This window comes from Dermacentor silvarum, chromosome 1 (genome assembly GCF_013339745.2).
Source record: "Dermacentor silvarum isolate Dsil-2018 chromosome 1, BIME_Dsil_1.4, whole genome shotgun sequence".
In the NCBI taxonomy this organism is placed as follows: Eukaryota; Metazoa; Arthropoda; class Arachnida; order Ixodida; family Ixodidae; genus Dermacentor; species Dermacentor silvarum.
In genome coordinates, this window is record NC_051154.1 from 50,533,928 (window position 1) to 50,538,371 (window position 4,444).

Below are 4,444 nucleotides of genomic sequence, written 5' to 3' on the forward strand. Positions count from 1 at the left end.
AGAGGAGCCAAGAGTGTGCCTACACCTCATGAAAGATCCAATCAGGCTAGTTGGAAAAATCAAGGTTCTTGGTTATCGCACAGAAGAAAACAATGCCAATTATAGTACAATGCAGCATATCTCGAAGAAAAAAGATGAAGTCATTAGGTTACTATGGAGAATTACCAATAGACACAGAGGTTTGGGGGAAGCAAAGCTTTGAGGCTAATGCATTCTTTTGCTTTCTGCCACTTCAATTACGTGGCCGAATTATTCAAATGGCAAAGGGAACTTAACAACTGATCAGGGGGGGGATACCGAGTACCGCTGCAAATGACAGCTCATGATTTGGAGTCCACAACGCAATGGAAGAAATCGCTGAGGCCCACAGCTAGAGCAACACGAAAGATAGAAAAAACACGAGGTGGCAGAAAGATATACAGACAATAGGTGTAGAACTTAATAGATCAAGAAGCCCAATAAATGCTGAAGTGGAATTAAATACTGAAGTTAGGGATAGGATCAGATCCAACCCTTTCCCCAGAAACATGCATCTAGAATATAATCAAAGGAGAAAGGCAAAAGCTAAAGCACTCTTACAGGAGATAGAACAGCAGAACCAACTGGCAAGTATAGTTGATGCTGCCTGGTAAAAGGTAAGAAGCCTATACGACCATTGTATCAAATTCTCAGGAAAAGGTGTAAGACGCTATCACTATTTTACCAGGAACCCATGGTGTCGGAACAAGTGGCAATTGCTCTAGCCATCAGGAGTAATACGTGGCCTTCATTTACAGTGATTCAAAAGCCGCTATAAAAAGTTTTGATAAAGGCTACGTAGCTGGAGTTGCAGCTTTGAAAAAATTAGGATTAGGAGAACATAAATCCGATGGTTTTATGCGCATATGGGGAAAGTGGACGAGACTCGGGTAAACCTCAACGAGGTTGCGCATGACTTGGCGCGAGGACTTGCTAACCGTGACAGCATAACCGAGCCGTTCACCATCAGGCCGGGGAATATAGAGATCATTTAATAACTTATAATGAGATTACCAAACACTACTATCTAGGACGCAGGCAATTCCCATTGCCACACTCAAAACTAAACAGGGCTCAGGCAGTCTCGCTGCGCCTATTGTAAACGGGTACATACCCCACGCCGTAGCACACTAACAAAATATATCCAGAAAGGGAGATTAGGATGGAATGTAATGATTCTAATGGCATCATTGAAATCAAACATAAGCTCGCAGGATGCCCCGAAACTCTTCCCAGCCTCCTGGAAGAATGAACTCGGTGGGAAAAAAGAATACAAAGCCCATTGCTTCAAGACCAACTAAGGGCTGTCCAGAGGGCCCATGATGTCGCTGAAGGGCTTGGCCTGACAGTGCCAACGTGGGAGCGGCCCGCCTCGGCTTAAGTCGAGCCTCCGGACCTCAATAAAGAAAGTTTTCACACACATACATAACTTTATTTTTATAACTACACGTTCGCTTGAAGGAATCTTACTGGTGAATTATCACCACTCCGCTTTCACTTAATACAAACTTTAGTCCTGTACTTCAAGTAGCTTTAAGTACTTACGTTGCTGTTGTTGTTGCTGAAAGATAAATATAGCAGGCACTGTTCGGGGGCGAGCGCTAATGACTATGAAGAGCGACACACATTTCAAATCCTGTCATCCTCCACTGTAAATGCTGCTGCTTTGCCAGCTTCCCACCTGCCACATTCGTTTACCGGAATCACCGGGCGTCCCAGCGGTTCCTGATAGACATAATGTCTGCCGTCGGTTGGGACTGCCTCTTCCTAAGATATAGGAACACTGTGGAAGATATTACGGAGCAAAACTTAAGCTGATGTTCTAGTTTAGGTTCAGAGAAAGCGATGAATTCAGTCAGCTCATGTATAATGCGCTGAGCCGACAACGGATGGTTTATTAGAGTAACAGTCTGAACAGCAATGGGTGGGAAACAGATAGAGGGAAAAAATTAAATTATGGGGTTTTACGAGCCAAAACCAGGATCCGATTATGAGGTAAGCCGTAGTGGGGGACTCCGGAAATTTTGACCACCCGGGGTTCTTTAACCAGCAGCTAAATCTAAGTACACGGGTGTTTTCGCATTTCGCCCCCATCGAAATGCGGCCGCCGTGGCCGCGATTTGATCCCGCGACCTCGTGCTCAGCAGCCCAACACCGTAGCCACTGAGCAACCGCGGCGGGTGATACACATAGAGGACAGCAGCAGCTTGTTGTTACAGTCAGGTGACCAGTGCTCACGCCCATACTTACATGGTTCGTGCGTGCCAATGAGCTTCCCGGCTGTCGGAAAGAAAAACATTTCTGCTTGTATGCATAGTTTAAATACGAGCAAAAAGCAGAGTCCTTAGAAAACAACCTCTGCTTGATCCGACAAAAAAGACAGAAGGAACATTTCAAGTAAACACGCACATCGAGTTCAGAATGCCCTCACGGTCAACGATGCCAAACGCTGCAGCGCTACGCGCCGCGGGCGCGCCACAAAACCAAAAACAATGCCGTCCTCCTCCCCTCGCCTTTCCGGTATCCCCAGCGGTCGTCACCATGTCAGCAGCGGAATCTGGTGATGTCTGCTGTGGAAACGATGTCCATTGGTCGAACAAGAACCTACGACTTCCGGTTTGTCTACTAGCAGGTTCGCGCGCTCCCTGCTCGTCCTCGCCGTGTTGCTCGCTTGTGCGCGCTTGCGCATCGGTAATTACAGCCCGCAACGCAAGTGCCAAATCGCTCGTGTTCCAACACAGTCGTGCTTAGCGGTCCCATTAGCTGCGCGGACAGAGTGCGACAGTGTTGGTCTTTCCAGACGGGCGCGCAACACTGGGTCTATAGCAGCACGCTTCGCATAACACGCGCCGGCACCGCAGCAACATCGGGTAGCCGAGAAGCGCCGAGTCCACGTTACCGGCACGCTAACTCGCCGCACGCCGTTTGCATTCGCGGGCCGCCGGTCGACAGCAGTTTTGCTCGCGAGCGGCGAGATTCCCTTGCCGTACGTAGAGATAATGAGACCGGGACCCATTTGTGCGGCAGCCTCATCGCCGTTGATCGCTCGACGGCGCCGATATCGTCGCTAGGCATTTTCCGGTTCCCTTCAAAGCTAAAGCGGACGGCGCTTCGAAATGAATTACCGGCGCTCAGAAGCCGCAATAGTTTCTTATCGTTGTTAACGCTCTTCGCAATAATTGTACAGAAAGAAGAAAAATACGCTGATATTAGCGGCGCCGTCGGCTGCGATGCGAGCACAGCCGAGCCGGTCGTCTCCCGTCGGTAGCCGTGCACTGCAGCCGATGTTTTCGTTGCCGGTGGCGGAGGCGCGCAGCTTCGCGGTCGTCGATTGCCCCGTTGATCGTGCAGCGGGCGGGGCGCCGGCGGAACTGCCGTCTACATTGGACACCTCTCGCGCGGCAGACGTTCTACAGCACTGGAGTCCGGTTTGCCGTCGACGTCCCTTAACCGGAAGTAGGCAGTGTTTTGAGAAGCGCGTTGGCGATGACGTATGTCACGTGACATTTCGAGCAGAACTCGGCGAGGAGGGGAGACCAGCCGACGAGGAGAGTAGCGAAGGAAAGAGCGAAACGAGCGAGGGCTGTTTTTCGATCATCAAACGCGTGTAACTCCGCTATTACGGCACCATTTCGAAAAATTCTCGCGGCTACGTGTTCGTTGTAGACTCATGCACAACTTCAATACCACAACTAAATTTCGACCTCTGGGTGGTTTGGGACCCTTTAAAGCAGGTTCAAAACAACGGAACAAATTGCAGCTCATGTCAATACTATTGAGCACTGTACAAGCGTTTGAAGAAGTGGTTTACAAATGAAATGCGCAATTCGTATAGATGGGATTTGTTTCACCTTAGAACAGGACACACAGAATTGCAGAAATATTGACACGCGCACTTGTTTATCTTTCACCGGGGACCGCTTTTCCCCGGCTGACAAATGTGAAACGTTAACCGTCGGCTCACGACGCGCCTGCATGTATGGCAAGTTTCTCGAATGTTATCGATGGTTCTGTCCGTTGTCTGCTGTCACCGAACCTTGTGTAATCTGACTATATGGGCGACGCATATAGTCAGATGACTGGTACATGGTAAGAAACTGCGGGGACTGCCACTCCAGCAATATTTAACGCGATGGTGTTTAGGGCCCCGTGTCGCAGAAAATCCGGCGTCGGCAACCGGCGTGTGATCGCGGGTGTCGGAGAAAATCATCCAACCACATCAACGGCGCCGGCCCTCCACGTGGTGCAAGGTTTTGGCGAACAAAAATTGAATTTATCACAGTGAAATCCGCCAGAAAAATGACAGAGTACGACTTTAACATTTGGCATCGGATTCGCCGTCGGATTGTTTACCAATCGGTGTGGGATTGTAATTTGAATGTACGAGAAAACCTAATTCTGCTACGAGGAAACTCAAACACAAACA